Genomic DNA, 22,141 nt, shown 5'->3' with positions numbered 1-22,141 from the left:
AGATTTATTTTGAGGGTCACAAAAAACACTGCTTACCACTGTTGAGTTTTCATCTGTAGTATTCCTTGAGCAATCAATGACATTCAGGCCCAAATTCCAAACCTCTTTCTTTAGCCACCAGCTTTACCTTTTAGTCTTAACTAGTTCTTCACCAGTCTTGGAAACAACAATTTTAAATGTTGCAGAAAAGCTAACATCTGAAAACAATACAGTGGAAAGAGTAAGTACAATCAATCTTAAATTAAAAAATGAGTAAAACACAGCGTCAAACTTCTACGGTAATAACTAGAATATATATACAAATGCAAATTCCAAAGCCTTTAGGTGGAGATAGCTAACGCCTTTTTTTTTTGATTGCTTAGATTTCCAGGAACTAAACTGCTTTGAGGCTAACCTTTACCTGGAAGGGGAGAAATAAAAGGAGACACTCCCTTCTCTCCCAAGTAATGAGGAAATATATCCATAAATTTAGATCAGAAATAAAAGCCGTTAAGACAGATTCCACAGACTGAAGTGCTTCATATGCTGTGTAAAACAGTATTAGGAAATGGGAATTCTGGAAACTTAATCATTACTAAAGAGACCTAATGTGGTTTCAGAAAAATGGGCATCCTCTAGTTGAAGATACTAAGAAATATTAAGACTGATAGACGACGAGGGGGAAGCAGTGCTGGAGAAACGTACAATCACCTCAGGCTGGGCCAGCCCAAGGGAACAGAAACACCTACCACGCCAGGACCGTACAGCACCTTGTATACTGCCTCGCAGTGGCGAATGCCAGAGACTGGGTGGAAGCGCAGCGGGTGCCGTCCCAGACGCGTCTCCTCACTCCACCCCGCCGGGCCCCCCTGGCCTCTCCTCAGGGGGCCGCACCGCGGGGCCCAGCGCACCCCTCCCTTGGCTGACAGGGGAGCTGGGTGAGAGGCAGGTGCGCCCACTCCCCCGAGAGCTGAGCAAGGTTACCCGTGGAAAGGGTGGCAAGGGGCGCGACAGAATCGAGCGGCTCCTCCACAACCGGCCGCCAACCAGTCCCCGCGGGGAGGCGGTGAAAGCCCCGCGGGGCCTAGGCCCAGCCCGGCCCGGCGGGGGGCGGCATGGGGGCCCTGCCTTCCCAGGCCCGCGGCGAAGCCCTTCCAACCACCAGCGGCCGTCGCGCAAGGCCGCGCTCCCGCGCCTCCCGGCACCCCCAGATCCCCGAGGCAGAGGAGGGAGGCAGGGCTCGGGCACGGGTCCGGGCACCGCCGCCCCCCTCAGAGGGCCGCGCCCGCTAGCCGCAGCGCTGCCTGACCCCGCTCGTGCCGGACAGCCGGGCCCGGGCAGCGGTAGTGTGTCGGGTTTCGTACTCGAAACGCCTTCCGCGGAACGTCCTTGCCCCTCCGCCCGGGCGAGGCGCCCCTCGGCTCCGTCCCCACCGCGGCGCGGCCCGGCCCGCTCGGCCCCCAGCGGCCGCGGCGGGGAGCGCGGCGCAGCCCGGCGGCCTCCCCCCGCCGAGCCGAGCGGCTATTTTTAGTAAATCCTCCTCGCGTCGCCACGGGCTGCGATCGCAGCGCGCAGCCCGTCGCCAGCTGCCGCCGCCCCGCCCCACCGCCCTCCCGCCGCACACGGCACAGTCTCGCCCCGCTGCCGGCTCTGCCGCCCGCCGGCGCTATGGCCACTTAATCCCCGCGGCAGTCGCTGCCGCAACTTTTCCTCTCCGCTCGGTTCCTTCCCCCGCCGTTCCCGTGGAAGATGGCAGTTGGGGGAAGGACTGGAAGTAGTTGCAGCCCGCGAGCGAAGAGATAAGGCGGAGGCGCGGGAAGGTGAGTGGCACCGGCCGGCTGCCGCCCCGCTTCACTCCGCACGGCGCGGCCGGCAGCGAGCGCGGGGCCGTGGGGGCCGGCCGGTTCCGCCGCCCGGCCGTTGTCCTTGCCTTGCCGGGGTGGATTTTTTGGGACCTTTGGGAAGATTTCGGGAAGTTGGGCCGTGTCAGGGCGGGTAAGGTGGCGCTGGGTGGTGGGCGGCCGCCCCCCGGCAAGTTTTGTTTCGCGGAAGCGCGAGTGGAAGAGGAGCTTTCCGTGCGTCTGCCCTGCCCGGCGTATGTGTGCTTCACTTGGTCCCTGAGGGGGGTCCTCCTGTGGGGCCGGGGCTGTGTCCACCCGTGGGAGCTCGGGGGCTGGCTGGAGCCTCAGCGGGCGGAGAGGACGGTGCGGGCTCCCCGCGGTCGGCTGGGTAGCGGGGGTGCCGGGAGAGGGCATGGGAGGGGAGCTGCCCCGTTGGGGGCCGAACAGGTGGGAGCGGGCGGCGGGGAGCTCCCCTCAGGCACCGCCGCCGGGCCGGTGTCGGAGCTGCCTGGAGCAGGCGGTGGCCGAGGGCAGGTCACGGATGCATCCCGTCCCGGTTTCGTAGCCAGAGTTTTGTGTAATTGTATTTTCAGTGGCAAAGCGGTGTGTGTATCTCGGCGAGGTAACTTACTGGTTAGCAACGCTGGACATCGGACGGGTCGTTTCTGATAAGGGTACAGTTGTTTTGACTCACCGGAAATGTCTAAATTTGGATCTAAAATGGAATATAATAGCAATCAGTAATCATTTTTCCTTGTTGCTGTTCTGAAAAAAAACCAGGTATTACTTTTAATGCACAAAATGCGTATTCATCTTTGAAAGATTTACACTGAGCTCACAGCAGTTTGTGTTTTTAAGTGCTCTGAAGAGGTCTAAAACCACTGTTGAACTACGTGAGAATTTAAGAGAGGATAAATGTTTAAAACCAGCTGAACATTGAGAAAGAAGTAGTGAAGCAAATTGTGGAGACCCTTTGACATACGAAAATGCATGAATGTTCTTTTCTGATGCAAAAGCTGTTGAGAATCTCTGTCACAAACAGCACAGAACAAGCACCGACACAGAAACTGAGGAATTTTAAACATATTTCTCTTTCAAATTGTCATCTTTAGTTCCTTGACATTTTGTTTTCTGTGACAGAAGAATAGTTTTGTGACAGTTATTCTGGATTTAATTTGCAAGCTCACAAAGGCCTGTAGGCTCTGCTGAGAACTCATGAACAAAAATGGAAGGTATTTCATGTTAAGGTATTTCACGTTAAGGTTTTTCAAATGCCCTCTCCTATCTCCCCTTTCTCATCTCCTTCCATCCCGTCTTGTTCCCCAATAACTTCCTCAGATCTATTGAAGATATTTAAAATTATCTTTTTCTTGAATGTTTCTAAATTTTCTCTCATGTCCAATGCATTCCTGTATCAGTGGCCCTAGCCCACGTATGTTTTGTACCCAGAACGCCTACTTTGTTCAGAGAGAAATGCAGGCTTGTTCTCTGTCATAATAATGGAGCAGTCTTGGAAGGCAATTCCATCCCTTCATACAATTAAGTTGCATCATTATTTGTATAAAATAGATAGATCTTAACTATATATAACTTTCCACCATCGATGATGCAAATAATACACTATTTTAACACCTCTTTTATGGCAGAGATGTGATCCAGAACATTGGGAAGAACCATATCATGGCCCCAGAGAAAAGCCGCCATCAGTTATATTTACCTACCACTGGTGCCAGCTTCTTCATGTAAATATTGAAATAGCTCTGTTTTGTATGAAAATGTCATTGTCAGTTTAGAATTCCGAAAAAGAGAAAAACATGCCACTATACTTCGTGGTGACCAAGTTGATGCAAATGCAGCACCATAGTTAAGCCTATCCAAAACACTGTTCTCGGTCTCAGATTCCTTTGTATTTTGGTATCAAGGTCTATGTGAATGTATAATACGCCCAAATATTTTCAACCTGACATTAAAATGCCAGTTTTGAAAATAGTAGTGTGTGGTTTTCCATTAATCTGCAAATGAACAGCAGTCTACAGAATGAAATGGGAATAACAGTTTGTAGGCTGTTGTGTATCTTCTGTTTACCACTGTGTTCCTGTGCCCAGAACAGCTTAAAAACAAAAGCCAAGTAGTGTCTTCTCTACTGAAAGTCCCAATACATGCTTAATCTGGTGCAGTTGTTCCTTTTAGAATTTTTCTGGGAAGAAAAGATAATGTTGTGATTGAGTGCCATATATATTTTCTAATTTCTACATAGAAGATAACATTAATGAAGTGGGTTGACCCTGACTGGAGGCCAGGTGCCCACCCACCAAAGCCACTGTATCACTACCCTCCTCAGGTGGACAGGGGAGGGAGAATATATCGAGAGGCTTGTGGGTCGAGATAAGGACAGAGAGAGATCACTCACCAGTTACTGTCACGTGTGAAACACACTTGACGTGGAGAAATTAGTTTATTACTGATCAAATCAGAGTGAAATAATGAGAAATAAAACCAAATCTTAAAAACACCTTCCCCCCACCCCTCCCTTCTTTCTGGGCTCAACTTCACTCCCGATTTTCTATCTAATCCCCCCCAGCGACACAGGGGGATGGGGAATGGGGGTCAAGGTCAGTCAGTTCATCACATGTTGTTTCTGCCACTCCTTCCTCCTCACGGGGAGGACTCCTCACACTCTTCCCCTGCTCCAGTATGGGGTCCCTCCTGTGGGAGACAGTCCTCCACGAATTTCTCCAATGTGAGTCCTTCCCACGGGCTGCAGTTCTTCACAAACTGCTCCAGCATGGGTCCCTTCCACGGGGTGCAGACCTTCAGGAACAGACTACTCCAGCGTGGGTCCCCCATGGGGTTACAAGTCCTGCCAGCAAACCTGCTCTGGCGTGGGCTCCTCTCTCCACAGGGCCACAGGTCCTGCCAGGAGCCTGCTCCAGCATGGGCTCTCCATGGGGTCACAGCCTCCTTTGAGTGCATCCGCCTGCTCTGGCGTGGGGTCCTCCACAGGCTGCAGGTAGATATCTGCTCCACCATTAACCTCCGTGGGCTGCAGGGGGACAGCCTGCCTCACCATGGTCTTCACGAGCTGCAGAGGAATCTCTGCTCTGGTGCCTGGAGCACCTCCTCCTTCTTCACTGACCTTACTGTCTGCAGAGTTGTTCCTCTCATCACTCCTCCCTCCAGCTGCAGTTGCTGTTGCACAGCACTTTTTCCCCCCTGCTGAACTCTGTTACCCCAGAGGCATTACCGCTGTTGCTGATGGGCTCGGCCTTGGCCAGCGGCTGGTCCGTCATGGAGCCGGCTGGCATTGGCTCTGTTGGACATGGGGGAAGCTTCTAGCAGCTTCTCACAGAAGCCACCTCTGTAGCCCCCCACTACCAAAACCTTGCCATGCAAACCCAATGCAATTAAAAAGAGATTCAGTTATAAAACCTATGTATTTTCTAAAAAGCATTTAAAGTGGAAAATAATTTTCAGTTATTCATCTCACTATCTGAGATAGAAGTTGCTGTTAAAAATGTAATTTGCATACTGAAAATATTGATCAAAGCCATGTTTACCTATCATGAAAATTACATGAATCACAGTATGAATTACCATGAATACTGAGGGTGACTAAATGTAGTTGGAACAGTTAGTTTCTTAGTATTCACCTAATAGTAGGAGAAATGTAGTTTTGAAAATAATGAAATCCAGTTGTATATGAACAGCTATAACCAATGAAAAATGACAAAAAAGTTGGAATATGGCATAGTCACCTCCAAAATGGTCAATTAAGCGCATGTTTACCAGACTACACGCGCTATTGTCATTTTATATGTGTCAGTATTCAGAGTAGCTAATTTAAAGCTACCTTGGGTATGTGTATACAAATTGCAATAGAAAGTACTTCTGGTTTACAGTGCAGTCATAGCTGAATCATGTAGCTGAGAGAGCTTAGTATGTCTCAGCAGTGAGGGTTTTTTTCCCTTTTACAGAAGAGGTTTGGGCCAGATTTGCTGAGGATTACATGCTATGTCCTATACGTGTGATGTTTACATGAAATTAACTTCCCATAGAAATTCAAGTTAAAAGAATGAGTATTTATCAGAGTTTTCCAGACTGTATACGAAAATGTTCTTTCTCTTGTTGCATTTAAGTAGGAAGGTACATAATACATTTGATGAGTTAAACAAACAAACCAACTCTCATGTAAAGACAGAATATTGGACTATTCCGTGACAAAAATATTTGTCATGCTTCAAGGTTTCAGTAATGATTTCCAAAGAAGTAAGCATTTTTTTCAGAGAAAGTTGTACTGCTGAATCTCTTAAGGTTAGATTGTTTATTGAAACTGATATGTGAGTAAGGCATTTTAGACCTAACATATTACTTGATGAAATCAATTTCATTCGCTCCTTTTGGTTTTGAGTTTTTAGATTAGAATGATCATAAATGACCAAAGAATTTATCTCTTATTCAATGTAACTTACATGGAATGAATACATTATATGATGAACGTCAGCACATGCTGGGAAAGACTACTCTGGTGTTGATTTTATTGTGACAACTTTTATAGTATTATGAAATTTATTTGTACATGCTAATCCATAGCTTCATCTTCAAGGAGCTTAAAAATTGCAGTGAAACAGTGCTTAACTACTGTACAAATACAATGTTTCAATACGTTGAGATCATCTTAAAATCCTTTCAGCTACAAGGTATGATCTAACTTTCCTGTGAGGACATATCCAAACCTCTCCATGCTTCTCCATTTTTATGCAATATATAGTTCTGTAACTTTTTGACGAAGACATGCAAAAAGTTAGCACAAGTTCAAAAATGATTTAGACAGATTCATAGATGCAAAACATATCAGAGGCTAGAAATCAAAGAGAGGACTGTTCTGGATCAGAGTATCCCCAGCCTGCAAACATTCTAGACACTTCAGAGTATTCCAAGGAGGCATCATTCCATGGTTGCATTCTGCTTCCTCACTTTTCATTACTCATCTGTTGTTGGGCATCTGGGGACAAGATACTGGGCTAAACAGATCTTTGCTTTGATTAGGTTTTACTCTTCATACATTCTTTCACAGTCAAGATTGACAAGGTGAAATTATGCAATTCAGAAATTCCTTTTTGGGGAAAAGTGATTGAAAACTTTTGTTATGCAACCTTCAAGATCAGATGTTTATTTGTCTTTAGCATTAATTCAATGAATTATGTAGATTATGAGCTGGGAAGTTAGTAGAAAGCAAATATTTGTTCTTAATTTCCAGTAATTTCTTGTTAATCTTGTTTTTCAATAGTTAACTTCTCACAAGTCATGATACATTGTCGAAGTTTTTTTATAATAACTAATAACTATCAGGATAGTTTGATTTTAAAGCTGTTGCATAAATGTAAACTGTTTGTGTTTGAGGAAATGAAATAGTTTTCAGCAAAGGTAGCTCAGAAGTGCCTGTAAGAAGATGACTACTTACGGTATGTCTTTTATTTGTCCCTAGTTCTTCAGTGTTGGAGTAGAAGATGCTGGATTCTGTATCTCTTCATTCGATTTCTGCTCTGAGACTCTCAGTCTTTGTTTTAAGTTCATTTCTGTTCAAGATATGGAGTGGTCTTTAAAATGGATGACTGTCACTCTTGGGGCTTTGTTCAGCCTTGAGTCTGTATCTGGCTCAAGCTGAGCACGTGTGAGTCCCTGCCATCATGTTGACTGAGTCCAGCTTCTCTTGCCATGGTGTTTTAACCTGGAAGAGAGAAGAAGGCTTTGTCTAATGAGTGTCTGGAAAAGGTAGTGCCCAGTCTGCTAGAGAAATTGGCAGCCCTGAAGGATAAGGCAGCGTTTCCCTTGCTGTCCTCATGCTGTTGGTTTCATACTCTTGTTCTCATGGCCTTGCACCTGCACACCCTGATACTGCTGTTATATCAGTTTTCCTGTGGGAAGTGATTGCCACTGGGCTAAGAGTCCCTCTTTTTCACCATCCTTTTCTTGGACTTTTGCAGCTTTTAGTTTGCATTAGGAGAAAGACAAGTGTTACTCAATAATTAACAGCTAGTTAGCTTGCAACACCAGCCTCTGATCAAAGACTATTCCAGTCAGTGCTAATAGCATCATAATTGGGTACAGGCAATAGGGAATTTGAACAGGACTTGAGGAAATCTATATAGGTTCTATGGGAAAAGTAGTACGGTGGACCACCTGATGTACTGGAGAGGACATCTGTAGAGGATACTTATTGGGGAGACCCTGTCAGTTCTCTTCTTGACTAGCCACTGGAGGGAGTTTTGCCTTTCCCCTTTCCAGTTTCTCCTTTTGCTTTTCCAGTTCCCTTTCCCTTTTTCTGTGTTTTTCTCTGTCTACCTCCCCCCCCCCCCCCGGCCTTTTTTTTCCCCAAAAAAAAGGAAATTGAAATTGATGCATGTCATCAGCTATTATCTCTGCAAGTAATTCAAGAAGGGATGTAAAGAAGCTTACAGACTTGTCATGAGAAGTCGTTACGTGTGCTAATAGATTGGTACATGGTTAATTTATATGTGTTTGAATACACATTATCTGTTAACTTTCCTGTTTTCAGTTTTTTGTTAAACAGAAATCATACATCATCTGAGCCTTCATTTAGTCAGCTTGAGTTTACCCTTCTGGTTCATTTTCATGTAAGAATATCTCTATTCCTCTAGGTATCTTTGTGCCCTTCTCTGTATCCTTTTCAATCTGAGTTTATATTTCTTCAGCAAATGTGACCAGAATGGTAGTCTGTGCCCACAGAAATCTCAGTAGTGCCTTGTCCAAGGGTGGTAATGCTTTTATCTCTTTTTTAAAAACCTTGACTGATGTGTCATAGGATGTATTCAGGTCAAACTGGAAGTTGCATTTCCTGTTACTTTTTGTAACTGTCACGATTACAATAAATCACAGAAGCATTCAAGATGGAAGGGACCTTAGGAGGTCTGTAGTCCAACCTCTTGGTCAAAGCAGGGTGTCCTGGTTCTGGCAAGGGTAGGGTTAATTTCACAAGGAGCCAGGACAGGTGAGCCAAGCTGGATGGTGCTGTCTACTATCAAGCAGTGTTTGATAGATTGTGGCCAGGGCCCAGCACAGCGCAGTAAGTTGTGTCTCCTTAGAATCCCCACAGCATTTTCCTTTCAAATATTCTACCATTTTATCAGGTCAGGTTTATCATTTGTCAGGTAGACAGCACCATCCAAGACTCTTAATCTCAGGGTCGTGGGTTCGAGCCCCACGTTGGGTGCCAAAAAGGACTGACGTGATTTAGCCCCAGCCGGTAACTAAGTGCCACGCGCCGCTCGCTCACCCCTCCCCCGGCGGGATGTGGAGGAGAACGGAAAAACAACGGCAAAGCCTCGAGGGTTGGGATAAGGGCAGGTTACTGGGACAGCAAGGGAGAGGGAAACAATCAACAACAGTGCTGATAACAGATAGTAACAATGGGTGATAACAGAGAACGATTTACCAATCCGACCACCAACCAACCGGACGCTCAGCCGGTCCCGGAACCACGCCAAGCGCGTCCCTGCCCGACTAGCCCCCTTTTATGGTGAGCATGACGTCACATGGCATGGAATAGTCCCCGGCCAGCCCGGCTCACCTGTCCTGGATCCTTGTGAAATTAACTCTGTCCTTGCCAGAACCAGGACACAGGGTCAACATAGAATTCAGACCATGTTGCTTAGGAATTTGTCTAATTCTATCTGGAAAACCTCCAAGGAAGGAGATTTCACAACCCCTCTGGACAATCAGACCTAATAATTATCCTTACAGCAATTTTTCTTCTTTATGTTGACTCATAACCTCCCAGTTTCAGTTCATTGCTATTGTCTCTTGTTCTTGTGCCATGCACGTCTGTGAAGAGCGGGGATCCATCTTGTTGGTAACCTCCTCATAGGCACTGCAGGCTGATGTTAGGTCCCCACTAAAGCCACCTCATCTCCAGGCTGAACAAGTTCATCTCTCTCTGCTTCTCGTAGGGCAAGTGCTCCAGCCCCTGACTGTCTTGATGAACTCAGCGGGAGGCATCTTTCAGTTTTTGGGAGCACCAAAACTGGATGCAGTATTTCAGATGAGGTGTAGTGCTTGAGTTAGGGGAACCCTAAAACTTCATATTGGTAAATTTACCGAATAGTACATAGCACAAGATTCTGAAAATCCATGAATAAGGCATTGAGCAGAACTGTACTGTCTTGAGACCATAAAATTAATACAAGCTATTATGTGCTTTTAAGAATTTGTTATTGCAGCTTACACAGAACACAGTTTATTCGATAGTTCTTATCAGAAAAGTTCTTGAATCATGTTATTTTGGAGTAGGGAAGTAATGTGATGTTGGAATTTCATTTTAAAACACTTTACATGCATTAAAATATCTCCTTTAGAGAAGCATATGAAGAAAATGACATGACACAGACATTTGGTATGTCTAGGCTTTTAATTATACAAAACTCTAACTATTCAATTTTTTTGACAGTTATCATTAAGTCTCCAGGGTGCCTAACTATTGAACTGAAACCTTGCTTTGACAAGAGGTGGGTGAACTGCAGGCGTGAATGTAAGACTTCCAAGGAAAAAAACTGAAACACTAAATTCCAAATGTAAAATAAGCAGCATGTGCGTAACTGTGGTTAGTGTGTAAAATGTATAAATTATTGGCATTTTACCTGATTCATACATAGATAGCTGGTCAGTTGTTCATATATAGCTTAAAATTAGAGGAATATCCTGACAAGATCCAATAGATACAGTTACCATCTTTTATGTTGCCTCTTTTAGTAGACAATATAATCAACATTCATTAATAAGCCATACTATAATTAAGTGGAATTTTGATATTTCATATTGGAGTTGAAGTTGTTTTATTTGGAATATAAATAGTTACTCTATATATGCTCTGAAAACATATTATAAATTGAAAGATCACTGAGTTGAAATGTAAAATAATAGAGAAAACAGATCATAAAGAGTCTTCTAATGTGGGTTAGATCTACCCTGCTGACCTCTACCATCTACGCCAGGGATCTAGCTGGAGGTTGCCGTAGGATCCTTTACGACCTCTGCGTACCCAGTTTTACTTCCACAAAAATCAGAGTAAGTAGGGAGCAGCAGGGAACTGAAGTTCAGTCTCATCAACAGCAACAGAGTGAAGACATGGTCAAGACCTGTGGCAATCAGGGCCGCAGAGCTGACAAGAGTGAATAGTTTGGAGGGGAATCCAAACCAAGACACAAGTCAGAGAAAAGTATTTTCATTTATAAATTATATATCTAGGTTTATTTTATGGATACTGTCTGTAGTAGCAGTCTAGCAATCCATTCCTCTTGCATGCGTACATTCCTTGCTTGAAGGTGGATGGTTTGCACTGAACGCAGAGCACTGTTGAACATAATGTAACAAAGAAATGCTGAGTAAAACCTTTTAGAGGTGCTAGTTCTCATATTTCGAACACATTAGTCTCTTATGAAGATCTGTGAATGAAGTAAGCATCAAAGAGAATATTCAACTGCTCTTAATAAATCCAGGATTTTTACACAAAGTCTCTTGGAAGAATGTGAAGTATCTATATTTATTGTATACCGTCACATGCACCTTGTATCCCACTTCATCTGTCTACACTTTTTTTTTCTCTCCAAAATAAAGAAGTTAGAGTCCTGATATGAAAATGTTAATTGAATATTGTTGTATTTTAGTTATATTTTAATTATTTGGAACAAAAGAATTCAAAGCTTCCCTTTGATTGGAAAAGTTAGTAAGTACTTTTTTTTGGTCAAGAAGCTTTAATGAGAAACTAGTGAAAAACATACAGGATTCATGTGATTAATGCGTGTGTAACCCTAGGTTTTTACTGCATTTCAGTGAGATACATATGACTGGAACAATACCAGCCTATTAATGTGATGAGACTTCTTTTAGGACTTCTAAGAGCTGATCAACCATTCTTTTTCTTTGTGCTAATGCATGATACTGATTCAGATTATGAAGAAAATGCAGATTTCAAAAGAAGGTGATAGGAATGGGCATCTTCTAAACAATTTTCGGAGGAGGACACCGATATTAACAGTGTTAGGACCTTGATTGAAAAAGTTCAAGGATTTTACTTATCTATGAGGAGTTTTGCTATTGACTATAATGAGGTCAGCATGTCACCTTTGCCCATGAAATTTTCACCTCTTGATGGGCTATTTGTATTGGGAGAATCAGGTAAGATTACAAGGAGAGCTTGGGAAAGCCCTGTCCAAGTTCAGATCTACTGAAGACATGCACTTTGGAAGACTGTAGTATAGTCATCTCATTCCCAGCCAGGAGCAGGAACGGCAGGAAGCATGGGAGTTGGGATTGCAGCTAGCAGCAGGTAAGTGCTCATTTAGCCAGTAAGGCAACCCAGAGAGGCTGATATAATTTAGACAAACTGTCAAACAGTGGAGGAGCTACAAAAGTGTATCAACAATAATTCTTGATGATTCATCTTTGCCATCTTTTGTCAATTACCTTTAAATAATTTTAACAGATTTTGGCATGCACTCTAGGTACATTTTCCCTACATCAAAATATCTGCGTGCTTCTGTCCTCTCCATCACTAGTTTTCCTTAGTGATGCCTAAATATATAGTTTGTAGCTTCTTCGGTGTATTCTTATTACATGCAAACAGAGCATGCTGGTATGCGTAGGAGATTTTTTTTGAGTGTCTAGCAAATGGAATCCTTTTTCTTTAGGCCACAAAGTAGCAAGAGAGCTGCTTCCACAATTTCAATGCAATTTTTATGGAGACTCTGTATAAATTGCATGTGAGAAATGTGGAAGTGCTGATTAACTTTGTAGTGACAAATCAAGTGTCATTTTTGACCCTGATTCCTATTTACTTATCCTCAGAATGGTCATCCATACTTTTGGAGAGAGCTGCTGGGATGTTTGTTGCCTGTGAAATCTGTATGCATCATTTCTCCTCCTTTCATTTCTGTGGAGTGTTTTTATTGCTGTCTTTGTAAGAAGAGACTGGGCTGGGAGAGAGTACAGGAGACACAACTGACAGTCTGTCTTTTTCAGGTGACATTTGGACCATAACTTAGGTTTTATGCATAGAAATGTCAGCAAGATCAAAATACAATTCTGCATAGATAATGAAGCAACATAATAAATCTATTACAATTTTAAGAAAAAAAGATGTGTATTCTTTGCAGTGATTTCAGTCCACGTACTTCAGGAGAGAGAATGAAAAGGCATATTTTTCATATTTTAAGGCCACAGAAATGTAACAAAAGCAAATAAAAAGTAAGCTAGATTAAAAAAAATTCTGTTTGCTTACTCTGATGGAGAGCGATTTTCTTGCATGAAATTGATTATGTGATATGTAAGCTAAAGTATTTGTCTTAAAGCATCGTATGATTGCTTCTTTTTCAGGTCCCTATTGCTGTGGTATGTATATGGTGATTTTATATTACTCTCCTTTGCAAAGAAGAGCACTATATAGCTTCCTGCTCCAGATATGTTAAAATCAAGACCAAAGACCAAAACCTGTCATTTACAGTATATAGTTATATTCTAAAGCGAATGGGAGCTGCACAGATTGCTGAGGCCAGAACTGGGGTCTAATCTATTTATCTGGTTTTGTTAATATTTGGTTTTATTTTTTAAGTCCTACATTGCAAGGGAATGTGGAGTATATGCTAAGGACACACAAATCACAGCAAAGGCAATGACTCTTCATCCTTAAAGCAGTTACTGAACGTGAGTGCAATGATCTGTCAGATTTTCACATGCAGGCTATTATTCTCTTACCTACAGACTTCTTCCACTAATGTTGCTGCTTCAGTTAGGCAAAGGAATAATTTACTGGTATTAATGGAGTCAATATTACTGACACATATTAAGGTAATTAAAATGAGAATCTGACTTGCATCAGGTTGAAAATATGTTAGCAATTCAGTCTAATTGTACTGAATTAAATCTAATTTCATATTGTCATCCAGTCCCCAGAATTTTAACAGTAATTGGATTCTCATACTTTGGTGATTTTTAAAAATCTGAAGCATAATGTAAGTTCTGTGGAACTTTTTCTGTAAAACTTAAGTTTCTGGAAAAACTAAGCACTGTTTAAAGAAAATTACCCATTTTGGTCAGGAAGCTTTTGTCAGAAACTACTAATAATGACAGAGAATTAATGTGAATAATCAGTGTATAACTCTAGGTTTTTCATCTGTTTTATTTTATTATGTATTGCAATACTTCGTTATGTAATACAGTGTTACAGAAGTTTCATATTTTGTTATGAAAAGAGAGTACTAGTAATAATATTTCTGTTTTGAAAGATGACTGCTACATCTGAATTCTCTAGGTTTACCCTGGTGTAGAATAATACTGGCTGTGGCATCACTAGAACTACAAATGTAGATATAATTTTTGTGTAGAAGATAGCTGAAGAAATAATTGTCTCTGAATCAGGAATTCATATGGTTCTAACCATTTTCCAGCTGGTTAATTGTTTAAAGTCAAAGTAATGCTGTGCATATGGGCAGTAAGCATTGATGCTACAGAGCAAATGGTACTTGAAACCAGTTATGTTTCATTCTGCATCCGTCTTTAAAAAATATATTGATTAGACACTGAGAACACTGCTGCCAGAAGAAATAAAGGGAAGTTTAAGGGAGTGAAAAATACTTTTTTTTATCTGCAATAAATGAGGAAGCTCTTTGGTTTAGTAACTGCAAGGTTACTCAGTGCTGTGGTTCCTGTTTCCTAATAGTAACAAATTGGAATTCTGTTGTTTCACTTTACATTGATATTTCTTTTGCAATACATCTGAAAATTAATAGAAGCTTTGCCTATTCTATTGCATTTTTATAATAAAGGAGAAAAAATAACTTTCATGCTAAGAATTGCATGTGAGAATAAAGCCAGTAAAATCTTAATTATTTAAATAGAAGTGAATATTTCTGGGAAACAAATGGAGACTTTGCACTGGGATATAAGGGCTAACACGGGAAACTGGATTAGTCAAGATCATATTGGCTGATGACAGCTAGAAAATACTCGGAGCCAACCAACGTCGCTGACAGAGAAGTATCACCTGGGAGCAATAGGAAGTGAATATGTAATCAAAGAACTCTTCCATCTCCATCCTGCCTCTACCCTCACCCTGGAAGCTTCAAGAAGAGGTCACTACAGAACTGTTCTCCATGGCATGGTATCTTGGATCTATTCCAGCGAGTCTCATTTTTTTCCTCTCTCACGCTTGATCAAAAGTCGTAGCAAGGATCATACCAACACCTTATATACCATGAAAGGAAAACATCCCTTTCACATAGCTGTAAGATACATCATGAATCAGATAAATATTGAAAGAGCTAATGAAGACAGTCTCAAAGTAAAAAAACCAAAACAACCCACATTTTTGTTATTTGAATACCCATATTCCCATTGTGCTGGAAATGTATAGCATGTACAGAGTTGAATAATTTATAGGTAGGCAATAGCATCAAATAGTAGCAAAGCCTAATTGTTTCTCCATTTTTTGAAGGCCCACTCTATTTTGGTGCTGAGTTCCTGATTAGAAGGAAACAGTTTCATGCCCTAATGGAAATAAAGTAGATTTAATAATATAATAAAATTTATTCACTATTCAGTGCATAATTCCTGGAATGAAAAAGAATCAACAGAACATCCCTCCATTCTGTGTAAGGTTGTAAAATCTGCCATTTTGCTATAGAATGGGGTGTATTTTCCCTTTTATTACTGACACACAGAAGGAAATTACAGCTTTGTGTATAAGCACTGGAGACAATTTGGAGTCAATTGAATAACTGAAGTAAAGAAGCTGAAGGAAAGAAGGCACTTACAACTCCTTATTTTTTAGAATAATGAGCTATGAAGAAACTGTGACCTCACCTATAAGAGAAAGAGCTAAGCTCTACAGTCCTCTCCACAATAAGGTTAAATGCAGTCAATTTCAATCTGCTGTTTCAGTAGCAAAGGAGGAGGACATTTTCTGCATGATTCATGCAGAAAGAATGGTTGTTTCTTTATAATCTTACTCAAATTTCAGTAACCCTCTAATTACTGTGTCCAGTGGGCATAAATACTATTTAGGTAAAGCAGAATGCTGTGACTATGTCTAAGCACATAGAGTTTTATCCATGATTGCCCATGAAAGCCAGGATTCGTCTTCCTGCACAGAGAAACGTTAGATGCCACTCTAAAACTGTGAATCTGAATTTGGTTGTGGCAAAATTGCTCTTGATTATAGGACTAATTTCCCTACAGGTACAACTTCATATCCTCTAGATGCTCAGGCCTACATCCCAAGCTATCGCATCTCTCTATAGGCTCATCTAGTTGTCTAAGCATTCTTAAGTGTGCAAGGTGCTGGCAATGTTGTCCAGCAATCCAATCCATTTTCTACTTTTTTTTTCTTCCATCTTCTAGACCACTGCACTGCACCATATCCTACAGAGAAGGGTCTGGAGTCCAGCAATATTGTAGGGTGCCTATGTGTGTTGTCTTTTCTCAAACCCGTTTTAGACTAGCTGGTTAAAACAATGATGAAAGGAAGCATGTTACCCAGGGAGGATGGTATATTACATGATATATAACAGCTGGATGGTATATTGGCCTAGTGGCTACATAGTCATGGATAATCACAGTGGTATTACCTGTACACGCTAAAGGGCACACACTGAGCCAACATTGATAATTCTGTGCTGGTACAAAACCACCTTAAACATGATGGTGCCTTCTCTTGTGAGTAAGGATGTTTTCTTTCCCTGTATTTTTCCCCACAACTTCTTCCCAGTCTCCATTGCAGCCTCAGTCCCAGTCTGTCTCACATCTCTAAACAGAAAGCTCTCTACCAGCTGTAGGCAACCAGCATGGACAAGCCTTATCCTAAATTTTCCCCTCTTCCAGGCCTGAACAATGCAGAATTTTGGATTACAAGCCTCTTAGTGACTCAGAATCAAGAGGGACAACTCGCCGTGGGAGGAGAAGGAAAAAGAAGAGCTCATCTTTTCCTGAGACAAGTCCTGCCATGCTCAGCATCCAAATCAGAGAAACTCTCTGGATAATGAATGGATTCTCCCAAGTCACAGGACATGCAACAGCCACCATTCAGCTCTGCCTGTAACTTCTAATGCTTCTTGTCCAGCTTTCATGAAACTCCAGCTATAGGCCAGGAGAATGTCTGCACATAGCCAACCTTTGATGGCAGGAAGGAGATAACAACCAAAGCAACACAGGCTTGACAGACTGAAAACAGCAGAGCTTGCGCAGCATCCCACCATTCTGGATAAGCTGAGTACAAAACTTGGAGACAATAGAGAGGCGTGAGTGCCTTCTCAAGGATCTTCAGCACTCGGTGCTCCAAGCTTAACTAGAGATGTCAGTGGCATATGCTTAAGCAGCATGAGTGTGTCCTCCTAGCATGGACAGTCAGCAGTTTTGGCCAGGTCCCACCCATGTTACACATTCAAAACCAGCTTAGGTTTACTATTTATTCCTCAAGTCTCTGGTTCTCCAGGTCGGTAACTTCCCACATGATTCTGATCCTTTGCCTGCTCATGACCAGGATAATAGATCTAAATAACTGGTGTGTTAGGATACAGGGGAGTGAGCAGGTGTCTAGAGACAGTAGCTGTGGTCTTCGGCTTTGCAGACTGTGAAATACATCCTGGAAAGGGGACCTAAAGACAAAAGTGGTTTAAAGCAACTTTATTTTGTGTGTTTCTAGACTGAGTTGAATAAGTGGATCAAGACACTCTTGAATCAAGTCCCCCTCCTTCAGACTGGAGTGGACACTTGAAACTAGCAGTTGTGTGCTCCCTCTATTTATGACAACGCTGCTTCACTTGATGATCTGTCCCAGTCATATCCAGGAGAGAGCTGACATAGCAGTGCTAGAAGTGGGACAGCTGTGTTTGGTCTGAAATGAAGCCTGGACGTCCTGCTGTGTAACAAGTTTTCCTGTTTTGTATTTCTTAAGTAGTTACGTGTCTACTGAGCTGCAGGCAGTTCCAGTAGCGAACAAGAATGCTGGGAGAACTGGAGTCTCTAGAGCAGTACTCAAGAGGTCACGGAGGTGCTTCAGTGCAGGGCTTCATTGCCTGCCTTGCCTGGTGGAGTTACAAGTCTGTGTTTAACTTTTGTTCTGCAGCTGGGGGTTGGTTGTATGTAAAAGCTCACATTTCCTCCTCCTGTCAGATACAGGTGGTATGATAGATCTGAATTCCCCCAGTTCTGGGGGCTGGCAGTTGGGTAGGATATATAGCCTCTCACATCTGGCTTTCTCTTCTGCTGAATCAGATTAAGTTACCTGTACATGTATCTAGCCTAGAACTTTGGCTTCTTTGGGGTGATTTTCATGTAAGAGGAGGTTTTGGAGTAATGAGGGGGAAGGAACAATTCTGACTTCTTCAGGTGTCAGCTTCCATGTTTTTACTGCTTGGGCAGGTTGTCTGGCACATATCGAAAAGAGCATGTGTCCTCAGGCAGAACCTATATATCTTTATCCTTGAACTTCCTTTCTGTCCAACTGGCAAAATCAGTGGCTGTAGACACAAATTTTACCTCGTTCTTCCTCAGTACCTTAGGGGAGGTCAGTGAGATCCAGGAAACTTGTCTGAGGGATCTGAGGACTTGTTTCTAGGCTGTGCCTCTGGCATGGGTCTGGGAGAAGGTCCTGAGGCAGAAGAGGTTGTCTGGAGATTACTCTGGTGCTTCACTGAAGGTGCCCCTAGGATACACTGCCAGGGTTGGTGGCAGCCTCTGAATGTTTTATATAGCTGCATGGAAGGGGCAGATATCACGTGAAGCCCAGGATAAAGCTCACAGTTTCTGGATACAGAACTTTTTTTAAACTTCAACTTGGAATATTTCCTCCTCCTGGAGTACCTTGACATTATTCATGGTCCTGATGTATGATCATGAAATTTTACTGGTGGCGCAGTTATACATCCACATGTGGCCTTCCAAGTGTGGTCATATACGGCTCGGAGATCTCCCCATTGCTATATATGTGCCACCCTGACTTGTGCCAAGGGATTTCCTGTAGAAATGAAATGGCTGTTTCTCTAATTTTCACACACAAGCTTTGGTAGAGGCTTGCTAAAGGGAGGGTGAGCTATGATGGCTTGGCAACATGGCAACAAACCTTTTTTAGCTTGTTCCTTGAATGTTTTTCCTAGAAAGTTGCCTTTTAAATGATACCAACATACTTCTTCCCAAATTGAATGTTTGAGGAAGTGGGTGAACACAGAGTATTCAGCAAGTGCTACAGAAGGTCTCACATCCATAAGGACATCAGTGAAGAACTTGTTAATAGCACTGCTGCTTCTCTGCAGCTCTAAGGGGAAGTACGCGGCTACTGCTTGAAGAGGTCACTTCTTTTCTCTGTTCAGAGTGATCATAATAAGTCATCCTTCCTCCTGTGGCATTTATGGATCCCTTCTGTCAGATCTCATTTAGATTAGATACACCATCAAATGTAGATATGCAGACAGGTTATAATGTGGAAAAGGACCTCGGTTCAGCTCTTAAAATTGGCATAAAGCTTTCTGGGCTTAAGTCAGGCTTATGCATCTAAATCATTTAACACTCTTAAACAGTAATTATGGTTTTTCTTAACTGTTTCACACATTGATAAGGGAAAATTCACTTACAGTTGCTATGAAATTAACAGTAAGCATACAACCAGATTAAAAAAAAAGTGGTTCTTTACCTCTTTCCTCCAAGTAAGCTTTTAATTTTCTGGATGAATGCTTTTTTCAAAAATACAACTTTTTCTTTCAAACTCCTCTTTCAGACTACCTGCTTTAGAAATTCTTCTCTTTCTCCCAACTCATTTCTCCTTCCCGCTGCGTAGTTTCTGAATGGATTGTAAAAGCACTCATGCTGTGGCAACTCTTCCCTAGAGTAGTTTCCACAGCATTCTGTCTTTAGATCACAGTTGTACCTCTGATGAGTCCTTGTCACACGGAGTGGGATTACTTTTTCAGTTTTTGTGGCTTAAATTCTTATAGAGATTTCACTTTTCTCTCCAGGTGTTTCTATGAGCCATGAAGATTTTTTTATCTTAGAATTCTTAAACACAGTATTTTCTGTAGAAATGTTTAGATACCTGCAATTTTAAATATTGCACCTTTTTCACTTGGTTTATTTCACAGGGCTTTAAATTGAAATTCTTTCTTTCTAAAATACATGTCATACCCTTTTAAAATCAAATTAATGTAATCGAAAGTAATGAACTCAGTAGTAAAGTATACTTAAAACAGTGTTCAACAGAGCCACTTTTGCTAAATAAAAATTTTAAGCTGCTATTTATTAAAGCATGTGGTATGACAATTTTGTGAAAAGACTGAAATTCACTGTTGCAATACCTACATGCAATAGTATTGAATAGAATTTATTTGCACATACGTACAGTATGTACAGAACTTGATTTCTTGTTTGTACAATTTATTTTTCATTTATTTTCACATTTATTTTAAATGCTGACTAACATAGAGGAAAGGTGTGACATACCTAGCACCAGCAAATGGAATACAGTAAGCAAGTTATAGTCAGTAACTAAATTTTGCATATAAATCCATACTGTGGGTTGATGTTATCAGAAATACGTGTGTCTGTTAAATCTAGTCTTACAGTCAAATTTCGATTTCATAATTTAGAACTTGGTCCTGCAAAACATACACTGAAGTACTCCAAGTGAAACCAAAGGCTGATACTTTCCAAAGTATCCATGACACATACTAGACTTTGGTGCTCCACAGTTGTACTGTACCTGCCTAAATTTAAATGTACTTACCCTGTTGGTTTTGATCTTTTCCTGTCAGTTTGATTATAGCACTGTTCTTTGAATGCGGTGATTTTTTTAATGTAGAGAGGTTAAATACATTTTCTCTAATAATCTTGGTAGAAAGCTAGGGGTTTAGCTCAAAGCAAAGATTGCACAGATTGAGAATCTTATCTGTGTTTTCAATCCACAAAGACCTTTTGAAGAAAACAATGATGACACACTACCGAGATAGTAAAGCTCTTAGATTTATTTTGAGAGTTTCAATTTTCTTTTATGCCTTTTCTTTGACTTTTAGTGATGAATATGACTCATATGAGATGAAGGAACGCTTTGACGTTGTTTTTCAGCAACAGTGGAAGTGCTATAGTGAAAGAAAAAAACCCCATAGATGGAGGAAGGCAAATCATAGAATTTGGTGACATCAGTGGGCAGTGTTGAAAAGAAAGGATTTTTTAATATCAGACTTACTGGATTGATGGCTGGGGAGCACATCTAAACAGGACCATCTTTTTATATTACTAGCAAATAAAAATAAGTGCATAGATAACTGAATAGAAATCACAGGAATGTACAGAATCATTCCTATGCCATGAAATGACATAGGTTGTCATAGATAACCAAGCAAAATACTACCTTGATGCAAGCTGATTAGAGAAGCCCAGGTTGAAGGTGGTGCTGGGTGAACACCTGGGACACTCAGCCAGTTGGATGCATATCATCTGGGAGTGGGAATGTGCCAGTAAAGAAAGGAATTATAGAAAGTTGTTAAAGCTTGATCTGAGCAATTTAATATTAAAAAATATCAATATTAATTGATTGTAGGTAACACTAAGTTGTGTAATCAAAGATGTGCATTGACAAGGTAGTTGCTGAGGCTCCATAATGAGATCAGAGAAAATGGTTAAGATAGGAGGAAATCTGTAAATTTAGAGGGAAAGCTGACTCACAAGATTGGTGGTAATACTGGCACCTGGGGACAAAGGCATGATGAGTAAGCAGATGGGCAAATTAAGGTGATGAGAGGGAGCATCTGAGTAGTAGGATGATGACTTTTATAAGAGAAGGGCTGAGTTAATAGTAGCTAGTTTAGGGGCTGTTTTGAGATGATGGGTCTCAAATAAGTGTGGAGATGGAAGATTTGAGAGGTATGTTTTGCTTAATTATGTTTGATGAATGTTTTAATAGATATTGTTGTGGGAGTGTCAAACTGTGATGTGCTGGAAGAATTTGTTTAAGTGTTAAGACTTAATACAGGTGCTTACCAGGAGAGTTACTTTAGTGTAGGACAGAGTGTACAGAGAACTGTTGAACTTTGAGATGTTACTAGTTTAAGCTAGTTCTTATCTGAAAAGACTGCATTTTAGCCTTGAGTATGTTTGGAATACACTTTACAACACAGAACCTGATCTTGAGTGTTTTGGTATGTTGACAGCTCTTAGTTTTGTTTTTTTCCCTTCTTGTTTTTAATTGTAGTGTTGACTTAGAAGTTTCTGAGTTTGATACAACCCTGATATACTGATTAGGCCTTTAATGATATGGATAGTAACAG

The 22,141-nt window shown here is 41.7% G+C and overlaps 1 protein-coding gene across 2 annotated transcripts in view; it reads left to right on the top strand.

The window, feature by feature from the left end:
* Nucleotides 1–1,536: 1,536 nt before the first annotated feature.
* The window catches only part of HDAC9 (histone deacetylase 9), a 484,789-nt gene continuing 464,184 nt past the window's right edge, over nt 1,537–22,141 (top strand). The window contains exon 1 of one of the 2 annotated variants that reach the window (XM_075746058.1): nt 1,537–1,799. The gene's annotated coding sequence lies outside the window, so the exon portion shown is untranslated. The remainder of the gene's footprint in view (nt 1,800–22,141) is intronic. The other variant, XM_075746055.1, reaches the window with a different exon arrangement.

This window comes from Balearica regulorum, chromosome 2 (genome assembly GCF_011004875.1).
Source record: "Balearica regulorum gibbericeps isolate bBalReg1 chromosome 2, bBalReg1.pri, whole genome shotgun sequence".
Lineage (NCBI taxonomy): Eukaryota > Metazoa > Chordata > Aves > Gruiformes > Gruidae > Balearica > Balearica regulorum.
The sequence above is the reverse complement of the archived record's forward strand: the minus strand, read 5'-3'. Positions and strand labels throughout refer to the sequence as shown.